We start from the raw sequence: 15,134 nt of genomic DNA on the forward strand, positions 1-15,134 counted from the left end.
GTGCTTCAGTCAAATTTACTCTGACTAAAGCAGACCCTTCAGTCCATCTTGTTCATACTAGTTCAAACTACATACAAATGATAAAACCTTGAGCTTTGTCTCCTTACAGTTACAAACCAAGAAACCCAGAAGAACCCATTAAAAGAAGACCAACAAACAGCTAATGTGCAGAGAGAGAAGAAAAACAACAAAAACAAGCAACAACATTCGGAATGAAAGTGGGTATCAGGCATCCAGCTCTGCGTCCATGCCTTGGCAGTTACTTCCTCAGGAGGCGACAGAAAGTCCAGTCCAGTCCAGTCAGGTCACTTTTACTGTCATTTCGACCATAACTGCTGGTACAGTGCACAGTAAAAACGAGACAACGTTTTTCAGGACCATGGTGTTACATGACACAGTACAAAAACTAGACTGAACTACATAATAAAAAAAACAACACAGAGAAAGCTACACTAGACTACAGACCTGCACAGGACTGCATAAGGTGCACAAAAACAGTGCAGGCATTTACAATAAATAATAAGCAGGATAGCACGTTCCCTTTGGCCCTCAATCAACACACACAAATGGCGAAGGAACTCAGGTCCAGCAGGCCATTCACAAGGACTGAAAAAGGAAGGGGGACACATGCCAGACCCTCAGAACCTCCAATTCTTTTTTGGTTTCCAATCCTGACAAAGGGTCTCGGCCCAAAACATCAACTGGTTATTCCCCTCCATAGATGCTGCCTGACCTGCCGAGTTCCTCCAGCATTTTGTGTGTGTAATGTTAATCTGCTTTTTATTTAATCTCTTTAGTTCTACCTCAGTGTACTTACTAATGGCCTGGTCTGTGCACAAGCAAAAGCTCTTCATTGTATTTGTTTGTTTCTGTTATTGTTTTACCTTGTTTGACCTCGATGCACCGGGTAAATAATTGATCTGTATAAACAGTACGCAAGACAAGCCTTTCACTACATATCAACAATAAACATATTTTCCAAGTGCTATTCCTAGATCCCTGCCGTTCACTGTGACCAGATCTACATACACCATACTCCAAATCTGGCCTCACCGATATCATATACAACTTCAACATTAAATCCTGTCGCTTTGGGATCAGGACACATCACTCGACCCCTGAACCAAAACGTTTGTAACGCGGTGGGAGTGTGTGCCCGCACCACCTCCTCAGGCAGTGCAGCCTAGAACAATACTGTCCAGGCCATTCAGCCCACAATGTTGTGTTGACCTTTTAAACTACTCCAAGATCAATCTAATCCTTCCTCCCACAAAGCCTCTATTTTTCTATCACCCATGTCCCTATCCAAGAGTCTCTTAAATGCCCCTAATTATCTGCCTCTACTACCACCCCTAGCAGGGTGTTCCATGCACCCACCACACTCTGTAAAAATTCTACCTCTGACTTCCCTCCAATCACCTTAAAATTATGCCGTTTGTACTAGCCATTTCTGCCCTGGGAGACAATCTCTGACTGTCCACTCGATCAATGCCTCTATCAAGGCACCTCCCATCCTCCACACCAGACAGAAAGCCAGAGCTCACTCAACCTATCCTCTTAAGACATGCTCTCTAATCTGGGCTCCATCCAGGTAAATCTCCTCTGTGCCTCTCTAAAGCTTCCACATCCTTCCTCAAGTGAGGAAGGAGGGAAGCCTGAGGAAAAAATATCCTCCTCTGATCCCCTCTAAACCTCTCCCCACAGCTCAGCCAGGGATTGCCAAGAAACTGCACAATGTTGTGGACACAGCTCAGTCCATCATGTTACAGGAATCTAAGTTGAACTTAATAGAACAGTAGCCCCCAGTTCCCTTCCAAGGACTCTGTCTACACTTCTTGCTGCCTCAGTAAAGCGACCAACAAAGTCAAGCACAAGACGCTGGAGGAACTCAGCAGGTCAGGCAACACGTATAAGTCAACATTTCAGGCTGAGACCCTTCGCCAGTCCTGACGGACCTCGACACAAAACGTTGGCCGTTTACTCTTCTCCACAGATGCTGCCTGACCTGCTGAGCTTCTCCAGCATCTTGTGTGTGCTGCTCTGGATTTGCCGCATCTGCACACTTTCTCATGTTTGCAACATTATCAAAGATCCCACCTGCCCCATTCTCTCTTCCTGAAAGCAAGAACCACCAGGCTCAAGGACAGCTTCTTATCCATTCTACTAACTATTGAGTGGTCCCCTAGGGCGAAGGAGGGAATGGACAAATAGCTCTTGGAGTAGGTTAAAAGATCACCACAATATTGTGGGTCAAAGGGCCTGTACTGATCTATACTCTTGTCACTGTCGATAACTAGACTCGGAACACATGCACAATCATACCTTATTTTACCTGTGCAGGAGGGCAGCGAGGCCCCTGTCACCCACACTGTTCTGAAGTCCGAGCAGACCTCTATCTTTACACAGAATTGACTCATCAGTTCCAGTTACTGAATATTTGGTAAACTGTTACCTTTGAATTCCTTACTTGCAAAATCAATCACCGTTCACAACGGAGGTGTTAAAAGACATGAGAAACTACCAAGCTGCCAACGGGTGATTCTGATGACGGGCAGACAATACAAAGACAGGTGGACGGGCAGACATGTTGATGCTGCAGAGGGACTTAGAAAGATGAGGGGAATAGGCAATGAAGTGGCAGGTGGAATATAGCATCAGGACGTGTATGGTCACGCACTTTGATGACGACGTTGACTCAGGCCTGAGAGGCCAGCGTCGGGCATTTTCATGCCTTACAAGACATGGAACGGAAGACTGTGCGGCGCGCCACTCCTCACACAGACATTTCGCAGTATTTTCCTTTATTTTACGAGGTCGAGTTGCGAGCTTAGCACTCAACCCGGCACGGGTGGAAAGCGTACTCGGGAATGGCCCGACTGGATTCGAACCCGGGACCCTCCGTTCCGGAGTCCGGCACTGTTGTCACTACGCCACCAGCACTTTGGTAGAAGAAATAAAAGCCAAAAATTCCAAGGTGCAAATGGACTTGGGAGCCCTCGTGCAGGATTCCCTAAAGGTCAACTTGCAGGTTGAGTCAGTGGTGAGGAAGGCAAATGCAATGTTAACATTCATTTCAAGAGGACTAGAATATAAAAGCAAGGATGTAATGTTGAGACTTTATAAAGTACTGGTGAGGCCTCACTTGGAGTATTGTGAGCAGTTCTGAGCCCCGAATCCCTTCACGCCCTGACTAAACAAGAATCTATTAACCTCTGCCTTAAGTACACCCAAAAATATACATGCATGTGACAATAATAAGCCAATCACCAACTTAGCAACAGAGAAGATCAGATGGGTCGACTCACTCCAAAGTGGAGGAAATCCCCAGATAAGCGTACACATGCATCTCACGCTCTGACTCGTACAGAGTCAAGGTCTCAAGGGTTGAGCTGGGCTGTGCAAGAGTTACTTTGCTCCAAGTTCAAGGGGTTTGAAAGAGCCCACAAGTTACGTTTAGCCAAGGCTGTCACAGTGCAGAGACTCTGTCACAGAGCAGCTGATGACCACAAGACCTCAGGGCTGAACAACTGACAGTGCAGCACAGTATATGCCATTTGGCCCACAATGTTGTGCTGAACTTTTAAACCACTCCAAGATTAATATAGCCCTCCATTTTTCTAGCATCCTCTTAAGATTTAAGAATCTCTTAAATGCCCCCTAATGTATCTGCCTCTACCACCACCTCTGGCAGGGCGTTCCAGTCACCCGCCACTCTGTGTCTAAACAAAAACCTACCTCTGACATCCCCCTATACTTTCCTCCAATCACCTTAAAATGATGCCTCCTCTTATCAGCCATCTCTGCCCTGGGAGGCAGTGCCTGACTCTCCACTTTATCTATGCCTCTTATCATCTTGTACACCTTTATCAAGTCACCTCAGAATTAGAATCAGTTTTCTTTAAATCACCGGCAAATGGTGTGAAATTTGCTATTTGGGGATAGCAGTGCATTGCAAAACCCAAACTACCTACAAATTACAATGATATACATTTAAAATAAATTAGTGCAAAGAGTGCAAACAATATTGTGAAGCGCACACAAAACACTGGAGGAACTCAGCGGGTCAGGCAGCATCTGTGGAAACGAATAAACAGCCGATGCTTCGGGCCGAGACCCTTCTTCAGGACTGGAAAGGAAGGGGAAGGATGCCTGGTTAAAAAGTTGGAGGGAGGGGAAGCAGGTTGGCTGGAAAGCAATAGGGTGAAGCCAGGTGGATGAGAACGGTAAAGGGCTGGAGAGGAAGGAATCTGACAGAGGAGAGGAGAGGGGACTATAGGGGAAAGGGAAGGAGGGGGGGTCCCAGGGGAGGTGATAGGTGCCACCAGAGCACCTATAGAATAGAAAGGGGGGGGGGGGGTTGGAAGGAATCTGTTTTTCCTTCCGCCCTAAACCTCCTCTGCACCCTCTCTAAACCTTCCACATCCTTTCTATAATGAGATGACAAGAAATGAACACAATTCTCCAAGGGTGGTTTATAGAGCTGCAACGTTACCTCATGGCTCTTGAACCCCTGAGTATTGAGGACCAACACACCAAATGCCTTCTTAACCACTCTATCAACTTGCATGTTCAATCTGAGGGCTCTATGGACGTGGAACCCAAGTTCCCTCTGTTCCTCCACACTTTTACGAATCCTACCATTAACCCTGCATTCTGCCTTCAAATCCCACCTTCCAAAGTAAATAACTTCACACTTTTCTAGGTTAAACTCCATCTGCCACTTGTCAGCCCATTTCTGCACCTTATCATTACTCAGCACTACACTGGGCTATTCAGCCCTTCTGCTATCTTCTACCCATAGAACATCCTCCCAAATCTCTCCATCTTCCTCCCACCCACACCACCCCCAAAACTTTTAATCCCATCCACCCCATCCCCATAATCTTCTCCAGAGTTTTAACGAGCTGCAACATTACTTCACGCCAACAAAAGCTTCTACTTAAAGTTTCTGGGGCCTCTGAACATCTACAGCACAGCAATCTCTAACGTTCTTCCTACAGAGAACATAGAGCAACACAGGTCCTTCAGCCCACAACGTTGTGTCAGCCTTTTAACCTACTCCAAGATCAATCTAACCCTTGCCTCCCACATAACCCTCCATTTTTCTATCACCCATGTGCCTATCTAAGAGTCTCTTAAATGCCCCCAACTTATCTGCCTCTACCACCACCCCGGCAGTGCATTCTATGCACCAACATCACACTGTGTTTAAAAAACCCTACCTCTGACATCCCCACCCCAACTCCATCATGGACGTCCCAAGCCCAGCCACAAAAAGAGGAGGGTTGGGCAGTGGCCTAAAAAACCCAGCGCTACAGAAATGCCAACAGAAACTCCAAAGCCCTCAGCCCTGCAAGAGAAAGAATCTTTGAAGATGGGCACAACGTGAAAGGTTAGCCCAAAACAGAGAACTCTGGCAGGCTTCTGTCTGCGGACTATGCCCTAGATGGGCGGAAGGGTCTGTGCCTGTGCCGTGATGCTCTGTGAAGATCAGGGAGGTCCACACCGTCCCTGAGCTTGGCCCACTGAACCATGCTGACCCAAGTGCAGGCCTCACAATATCAATCTAACCCTTAAAACAATAGATTCTGTGAATGCTGAAAATCCTGAGCAACAAACACAAAATGTAGGAAGAACTCAGCAGGTCAAGCACAGGGTGGGCACCCCCGATCTAACTCTTCACTCCAACATAGCCCTTCATTTTGCTTCCACCCAGGTGCCTAAGAGTTTCTTAATTGTCCCGAATGCATCTGCCTCTACCACCACCTTTGGCAGCTCCTTCCACTCACCCACCATTGACCTCTGACATCTCCCCTCTACTTCTCTCCAATCACCTTAAAATTATGCCCCCCTCCTATCAGCCATTACTGCTAAAACAACCTCCACAGGTATCAAACTGGAAGCAACATTGGGCCACTTCACCCCTCGTTCCTGCTCTCCCGTTCAAAAGACCTTGTCTGAACTTCTGCCTCAACACCACCTTTAAAGATATTTTTGTGAAGCTCATCTTTAATCGCCACAGGCACATTGAAACATGCAACGAAACGCTTCGTTTGAGTCAACAACCAACACAGTCCAAGGACGTGCTGGGGGCAGCCCACAAGTGTCACCATGCCTCCGGCGGTGCACATAGCACCCCACAACTTGGTAACCCTTACTAACCCGTGCGTCCCTGGTTCGTGGAGTTAAAGTGGAGCACCTGAAGAAAACCCACAAGGTTACAGGGAGAATGTACAAACTCCTTACAGACAGCAGCGGGCAACAATTCCTTGCACAAAGCCCATGCCCCTCAATTCCCTAACATCATAACCTATGCTCTCTGGTTCTTGATTTGCCAGCTCAGAACAAATATCCCTCACTGCCCTTCACACCTTGAAATCTATCCTCATCTACAGAGTCAGAGAGCACGAACAGCGTAGAAACAGGCCCTTCGGCCCATCTAGCTTGACCCAAACTGTTATCCTGCGTAGTCTCATCAATTCAAATCTGGAGTAACACCCTCCACCCACCTCTCCAAACTTGCCTTAAAATGTTGCAATCAAATCTACACCCACCACTTCCGCTGGCAGCTCGTTCCACACTCATGCCAGCCTCAGATTGAAGAAATTTCTCTCAGGTTCCCCTTAAACATTTCACTCGCAAGGACTCTTCATCTCATGCTCTGGATGTTTATGCTTAATTAACTATTTTTCTTTTAGTATTTGCACAGTTTGTTTTTGTGCACTGGTTGAACACTCAAGTTGGTGCGGTCTTTCATTGATTCTGTTATAATTATTATCCCATTAATGATTTATTGAGCATGCCAAGAAATCGATTCCCAGGGTTTATCATGATGACATATGTACTCTGATAATAAACGTACTTGGAACTTTAACCTATGACCTCTATTTCTAGTCTCACCTAACTTCAGCGGAAAAGTTTACAATTACCCTATCTATACTCTTAATTCTGTATACGCCCATCAAACCTCCCTTCATTCCTAAAGTCCTAACGCATTCAACTTTTCCCTACAACTCAGGTCCTCTAGTCCTGCCAACAATCTTGTAAATTTTCTCTGCACTCTTTCAATCTTACTGACATCTTTCTTGTAGGAAGGTGACCAGAACGGCAGACAATGCGCCAAATTAGGACTCGCCACATCCACAACATAACATTCTAAATCCTGTACCAAATACTCTGATTTTTAAAGACCGACGTGCCAAAAGCTTTCTTTATGACCCTAGCAAACTATGACTCCACTTTCAAGGAATTATGGATCTGTATTCCCAGATCTCTCTGTTCTACCACACTCATCAGTACCCTACCGTTCACTGTGGCAGAACTGCAAACACTATACTTAGAATCTGGCCTCACCAGTATCGCATACATAAAATCCTGTTGCACTGGGATCGCTCGACCCTCGAACCAGTTCTACCATTCAGTAAGATTAAACGCATTGCCAAATCCTACCCACTCGTCGCTTTTCAAGTATCAATCTACCTCATGCTCAAACGTACACACACACACACACACAATGCTGGAGGAACTCAGCAAGTCAGGCAGCATCCATGAAGAGGGAAAAAACCAGCCAACATTTCTGACTTGAGACCCTTCTTCAGGACTGGAAAGGAAGGGGGAAGAAGTTGGAATGATAAGGTCAGGGAAGGGAAAACGTACAAGCTAGAAGGTGATAGGTGAAGCCAGGTGGGTGGGAGAGGGTTGACAAAGTAAGAAGCTAGAAGGTGATAGGTGGAAAAGGTAAAGGGCTGAAGAAGGAGGAATCTGATAGGAGAGAGAGCGGACTACATTCAAAGTCTCTATTTTCACCACCCTTTGAGGAAGAGGTGTCCAAAGTCTCTCTATGTCAAATTTCTCCTCACCATACTCATTGATAGTTTCCAACCCACTTGTGCAGAAGGACTTGGGAGTCCTTGTGCAGGATTCCCTAAAGGGTAACTTGCAGGTTGAATTGGTGGAAAAGAAGGCAAATGCAACGTTATCATTTGTTTCAAGAGGACTAGAATATAAAAGCAAGGAGGTAATGCTGAGGCTTTATAAGGCACTGGTCAGACCTCACTTCAAACTCTTGTGAGCAGTTTTGGGCTCTTTTTCTAAGAAAATATGTGCTGGCATTAAAGAGTATCCAGAGGAAGTTCACAAGAATTATCCTGGGAATGAAAGGACTAACAGATAAGGAGTGTTTGATGGCTCTGGGCCTGTATTCACTGGAGTTTAGAAGGATGAGGGGGGATCTCAATGAAACCCACTGAAAGGCCCAGATAGAATGGATGTGGAGAGGATGTTTCTAATAGCACAGGAGTCTTGGACCACAGGACACAGCCTCAGAATAGAGAGGTGTCCATTTAGAACAGAGATGAGGAGGAATTTCTTTAGCCAGAGGTGGGGAATCTGTGGAATTCATTGCCACAGACGGCTGTGGAGCCCAGCTCTGCATTCTATCAAAGTCCCATTGCAACCTACGGCAACTTCCTCCACTATCAGTTGGTTGAAGGGAGTTAACATTAAGAGTTTGCATCACTACGCAGTTCAGTTCGCAGCTCTGTAGCCACAATCAACGAGACGCAGATAACAAGTCACTGTGTCCAAAGTGACAGCTGTACCACACAAGTGTTAGGCAGTAGCCATGTCCAACTAGAGAGACCCCAGCTACCTCCTCCCGGCACTCAATGGTGTTACATTCTGCAACACCCAGCCACCAAAATCCTGGGGTGACAGAATCTCCACTGGAACAGCCACGTACACAGACAGTCTCCAAGAGAAGCTCAGACGTAAGCAATCTGAAGCAAGTTACACATCTCCTGACACTCCCAAGGCTTTTGTTGTTTATCTTAGATATAAATATTCATGATAATGGTGGCCTTGGTAAGCAAGTTTGCTGATGACTCCAATTGTGAAGTGATTTGCTTTGCAAGGTCGAACTTGAAGTAGGATTCAGTATGGAGGAACAGAGGGATCTTGGAGTCCATGTCCATTCATCCCTCAGAGTTGCCGCAAAAGTTAAGGGGGTGGTTAGGGTGGTGTACGGTGTGTTAGCTTTCATTAGTCGGGGGGATTGAGTTCAAGAGCCACGAGGTAATGTTGCAGCTCGATAAAACCCTGGTTAAAGCACACTTGGAGTATTGTATTCAGTTCTGGTCACCTCATTATAGGAAGGATGTGGAAGCTTTAGAGAAGGTGCAGAGATTTATCAGGATGCTGCCTGGCTTTGACAGCATGACTCAAAAAAATTATTGTAAACATTACAGCACAGTTTAGGCCCCGTGGCCCATGACGTTGTGCCAATCTTTTAACCTTTTAATCTAACCTCTCCCTCCCAGCAATGCATCCCACACACTTACCACTCTGCAAAATAGAACAGCTCTGTCATCCCTCTATACTTCCCTCCCGGAAATGAAAGAGGATTTGAGAAGCGTTTGACGGTTCCGGGCCTCTGCTTTCTGGAGCTTAGAGAATGGTGGGTGGGGGGGGGGGGGGGGGGGGGTCTCATTGAAACTTTATCAAATATTGAAAGGCCCAGAGGGCACAGTCAGAATAGAAGGATGTCTGTTTAGAACAGACATGAGAAGGAAGTTCTTTAGCCAGAGAGTGGTGAATCTGTGGAAACAGATTTCAATGCCACAGACGGCTGTGGAGACCGAGCCATTGGGTATATTTAAAGTGGATGTTGACAGGCTCCTGAATAGTCAGGCATCAAAGATTACAGGGAGAAGGCTGGAGAATGAGGTTGAGAGAGATGATAAATCAGCCATGGTGGAGCAGACTCAATGGGCCGAATGGCACGATTTTGTTCCCATGTCTTTTGATCTTTGGTCTAAAGTGGCCTCCTGACCTCACCTTATTGTCTGCCTGCACGGCACTTTCTCAGTAACTGTTAACAGTGTTCATCACTGTTGTATTACAGGTCTGTTCTAGCATCTGATAACAGCGTCTGGTCAATGGAAACTTCGCCCCCTTATTCTATTGTCTGAAGACATCCCCTTCTCACTGACTCTCCTCAGTAATCTCTCATTAGACCTTTCAATATTCAATCGTTTTCACGGAGATCCCTTCTCATTCTTCTGAGCTCCAGGAAGTGCCAGCCCAGAGCCATCAAATGCTCCTCACATGTTAACCCTTTCATTTCCGGGATCATTCTCATGAAATTCCTCTATACCAGGGGCCCAACATTTTTTTTTATTATGCTATGGACCAATACCATTGATCAAGGGTTCCATGGACCCCCGCTTGGGAGCCACAGCTCTAGGCCCTCTCCTTCATAGTCATGTACACTCCCATCCCCTCCTTGGGCATCTCGGGTGAGGGGCTTGTCACACAGCAGTCTGGTCTACAAGGTAGATGTAGAGCAGGGGCTCTGAGCTTTTTTATGTCATGGACCTTTACAACTAACAGAGTGGTCTGTGGACACAGCTTGAGAACCCTGATGTAGATGCTATCTTGCTAAAGGACCTTCTCCTCATCTCTGTTCTAAAGGGGCAGCCCTCTATTTTAAGCCTGTGCCCTCTGGTCTTACAGGAAACATCCTTTCCCCATCCATGCCATCACGGCCTTTCAATGTTGGATAGGGTTCATTGAGATCCCCCCCATTCTTCTAAACTCCAGCGATTACAGGTCCAGAGTCATTAAATGCTCCTCATAGGGAGGGGAGGAGGGAGGTAGCTGGGGAAAGGAGGGGTGAGTGTGGTGAGGTAAGGGAATGAAGGGGTAATGAAGGTAATGTGGAGAGGGAAGAAGCGAGGGGACGGGGCAAAGGGTGAGAGCCGAGAGAGGCAACACTCCAAGACAGACACACCTTTCCTGAAAACCGAACCCTTGTTTCTCCCCTGCCCTCTCCCCAGATGCTGCCTGACCAGCTGAGACTTCCAGGCATTTGCTTTGGAATCCTAGCTTCCACCTCCTGCCAAGCTTTGGTGCCAGACGGTGGAGAGTCCAATCCCACCCAGAGGCCAAAGACCCTCAAAAGATGTGAGAGAGGGAGGAAGGGGTTGACCAGCCAGTGACCATCTCCCTGGAAGTAAAAGGTGTTCAAGAGCTCAGGGGGGAAAGGACCACCCATCACTCACCCTCCTTACTGAGCTCTGAGCTCCCCGACATCTACTAACCTCAATCCCGGCTGCCGATCCTGGGGAAATTAGGCACGGTCCTCAAACACTCTTCTGGTGTCAAAACTGGGCTCGGTCTCAGGTTCCCAGATCTGTAAATCCATCCCAGACAGATTCTGAGATTAGCCGGGGAGGTGAGGAAGGAACTCAGAGAAGCTGGGCCTTTGGGCAAACAGTAATGAAGTAAACTGTCAGAGCAGTGACTTCCTCCTCAGATTCTCTGGTGGGGCGGGAGCTGTCAACGTGAACTTCCTGGAAATCTGAACTGAGACCTAACCACACTACCACCCCGAGACCACAGCTGAGCTGGCCAGTCACCCAAGGGAGGATGGGGACCATCTACCCCCACCTCATCCTAAAAGTTCAGAGTAAACTTACTATCAAAGTTTGTATGTGTTACAATTTACTACCCCGAGCAACTCTCCCTCTAACTTTTATTTTACAGCTGCGCGGACTAACAGTTGCTCTGAGAAGAATTTCTTTTTTTAAAATAGCACAGCATGAGAACTGTACTGCAATTTAAATTAACGTTATATAAAAGAAAATTCCAAATGCGTGGTCACAAATATGCTGCCTGGAGCTTTTCAGTTATTGCATGGCCACACACCTGCACAGCTTAGAAGGAACAGCGACCCTGAGAATCATTTCCTTGAAGACATTTACAGGAAAATAAAGAAATACAATAGAATTTATGAAAACCTGTAAATAAACGAATATCCAATGTGCCAAAGAACACAAACTGTGCAAATTAAATAAATACGAGTTGTAAAGAGTCCTTGACAGTGAGTGTGGAGGACAAAGCAACACACACAAAATGCTGGAGGAACTCAGCAGGCCAGGCAAGGCAGCATCTAGGAAAAGAGTAAACACAAAGTACACTGCAGATGCTGTGGTCAAAGCAATACGCACAGCACGCTGGAGGAACTCAGCAGTTCGGGCAGCATCCGTGGAAACGAGCAGTCAACGTTTCAGGCCGAGACCCTTCGTCAGGACTCTCAGCCCGAAACGTTGACTGCTCGTTTCCACGGATGCTGCCCGACCTGCTGAGTTCCTCCAGCGTGTCATACGTGTTATCTAGGACAGTGGTCCCCAACCACCGGGCCGCAAAGCATGTGCTACCGGGCCACGAGGGAACGATATGATTTGGTGATATGAAACGATCCGAGTCAGCTGCACCTTTCCTCATTCCCTGTCACGCCCACTGTTGAACTTGAACACACGCGAGGTCATCAGTCGCCTAAACACAGTGATACCCTCGCGCCAGGGATCACTGGTTGGCCTCGGGTAACCGGCGGCCGGCAGGAAGTGCCGTTGCTACTGGCCTGGAGCGCGGACAGATGGGTGCCGCCTCTGAACCTGTTTAGCACACTGAATGTTCGTGGGGAACCTGGTGCTAAAATATTCGCAGCCAACCTAATTCGGGCTCAGTGTTTCGTAAGTAGCAGAGCAGCTACCTCGCTGCGATCTACTGAAAGTCATCCTTGAGCCAAACTTTTGTCGGCCGATAGATCCTACCTACCTACAAGGGGGGCAGGCGCGCACCCTGTCGCATTCCTCGCTCGGTCGGTCGCTCTCTCCAGACTGCGACTGCCGCGGCCCTGACCTTGTCCTCTCACTGGTGTGCTGCAATGATTTTATATGTTCATGCGAGGAAAATATGCGATGTGTGTTTAATATCCAAACGTCACTTAAAACGTTATGATGCTATTACTTATAAGTGACTTATTATTGACTTATCACGATATTCATGTGAGGAAAATATGTGTTGTGTGTTTAATATTAAATTTGTTAGATAAACCATTTTTGAAACAAAATTGAGTGTATTAGCCATTTATAAGTGACTTATAGTTGCCATCACCTATATTCTGCTCGTGATTACCCCCCGGCCCCCCTTCTGCAAGAATATTGTCAATATTAAATCGGTCCGCGGTGCAAAAAAGGTTGGTGACCTCAATCTAGGAAAAGAGTACAGTCGATGTTTTGGGCCAAAACTGTCCTGCTGAAGGGTTTCGGCCGAAATGTCGACTGTACTCTCTTCCACGGATGCTGCCTGGCCTGCCAAGTTCCTCCAGCATTTTGTGTGTGTTGCTCAGATTTTCTCTCGTTTCTGTAGGACTCATGTTCTCAATATTCTTTATTTAAATTTTATTTGCACAATTTGTCTTCTTTTGCACATTGGTCTTAGTATTTTTTTTTATTTATTTACAGCTAGAGTGTGGAACAGGCCCTTCTGACCCAATGAGCTACACTGCCCAGCAGCCCACCCATTTAACCCTGGAGTTCTGGTAAATGAAGTTATCCCCTCGGGTTCAAGAGCCTGCAGCTTGACGTGTAATAACTGTTCTTGTACCTGGGTCGTGAGGCTCCTGTACCTTCTCCCTGATGGCAGCAGCAAGAAGAGAGCGTGGTCTGGGTGGTGAGGACAGATGCACCTTCCTTGTGGCTGTGCGCCGGGGGTGGGGGGGTAATGAGAATTGAATGCAGTACTCCAGATGCAGCCCAACTAGAGTTTTAACGCAACTTCACAACTCCTCAATTTGGTGCCTTGACCAATAAAGATGAGCATACAACAAGACCTCTTTGCTGTTCTATCAACATGTGTAGCTACTTTCAGGGAGCCATGAACTTGGACCCAAAGATCCCCCTACTCATCAACACTCTCCATGGCCTTGCCATTAACTGTGTAATGTCCCTTTTCATTTGCCCTACCGAGGTGCAACACCTCACATTTGTCTGGATTAAACTTCATCTGCCATTTCTCTGCCCAGATCTGTAACTGATCCATATCCCACTGTATTCTTTGGCAACGTTCTACACTCTCCACAACTCCTCCAATCTTTGTGTTATCTGCAAACTTTTTGTGCCTGTCCTTGTTGAAGGCACAATGTTGGCAGAGAATAAATGGGCTGATTGGCCTTATTCTACTCCTGTGTGGAGAAAGATGAATAGTTCGGACTTTATTCCCTGGAGTGTAGGAGAATTACGGGAGATTAAACAGAGGTATACAGAATTCTGAGGGGTACAGATAAAGGGAAATGGAAGCAGGCTTTTTCCATGGAAGTTCAGTGAAACTAGACCACAGACCATAATACATTGGAGCAGAATTAGGTCATTCAGCCCATCAAGTTTGCCTTGCCATTCCATCTTGGCTATTTTATTATCACTCTCAACCCCATTTCCCCGTCTTCTCCCTGTAACATTTAACACCCTGACTAATCAAGAACCTATCAACCTCCACTTAAATATACCTTACTAGAGTAGACAAGATACCAGAACAAGAGGTTATAGGTTCAAGGTGAAATATCTTCTTCATGCAGAAACTGGTGCGAGTGTGGAACGAGCTGCCAGCGGAAGAGGTGACTCCAAGACTAAAGTCTTGGTGAATGAGGAGGGAGTCCAAAACTAGAGGACGCAGATACAAGACAACACGGAAGAGATTTTAAAAAGACCTGAGAGGCAACGTCTTTACCCAAAGGACAGTGAGTACCTGGAACGACTGTCAGAGGAAGTGGTCAATGCTGGTTCAATTGCAGTATTTGAGAAGATTTTAGACAGGCACATGGAGGGGAGGGGCTTGGAAGGTCTGGGTTGAATGCCGGCAACTAAGAATACTGGTCAGCAAGGAGCAGATGGGCCAAAGGGTCTGTTTCCTTGCTGTATGACTCCATGTTTCTAAGTACTAGCCTATTTCCAGCTTATCAAAGTAACGTAACAACCACCTTTCACCTGAAAACTACAAAGTTAAACTCCGTATCTTCTAGCCAAGAAAGATCTGCAACCACACCCCTACTCCTTCAGTGTCATCAAGAGGACGTGGTCACAATCACCATGGGGAAACAGTGGAGATGGATCGGGCAGGTGATGAGCAGAGAGGCCGACTCCATCGTCAAGATAGCACATCACCGGACCCCTCAGAGTGGAGGAAACGCGGGAAACCCGTACCGTAGAGGCAAAAATGAGGACCCTGAACCACACCCGGGGCACCACAGACAGGATGACCAAGGACAGATAGAGATGAAGGACCTTCATTGTTGC

At 46.8% G+C, this 15,134-nt stretch overlaps 1 protein-coding gene across 5 annotated transcripts in view; it reads right to left on the reverse strand.

Annotated features, from left to right (window-relative positions):
* LOC140727089 (arf-GAP with Rho-GAP domain, ANK repeat and PH domain-containing protein 1-like) overlaps positions 1-15,134 on the reverse strand; it is a 287,466-nt gene that overhangs the window by 152,068 nt on the left and 120,264 nt on the right. Inside the window, exon 1 of one of the 5 annotated variants that reach the window (XM_073044340.1) lies at positions 11,100-11,259. The exons of the other annotated variants lie outside the window; for them this stretch is intronic. The gene's annotated coding sequence lies outside the window, so the exon portion shown is untranslated. Of the gene's footprint in view, positions 1-11,099; positions 11,260-15,134 lie in introns of those variants that run through there. 5 annotated transcript variants of the gene reach the window in all.

The sequence above is a fragment of the Hemitrygon akajei genome, chromosome 4, assembly GCF_048418815.1.
Source record: "Hemitrygon akajei chromosome 4, sHemAka1.3, whole genome shotgun sequence".
Classification (NCBI taxonomy): Eukaryota; Metazoa; Chordata; class Chondrichthyes; order Myliobatiformes; family Dasyatidae; genus Hemitrygon; species Hemitrygon akajei.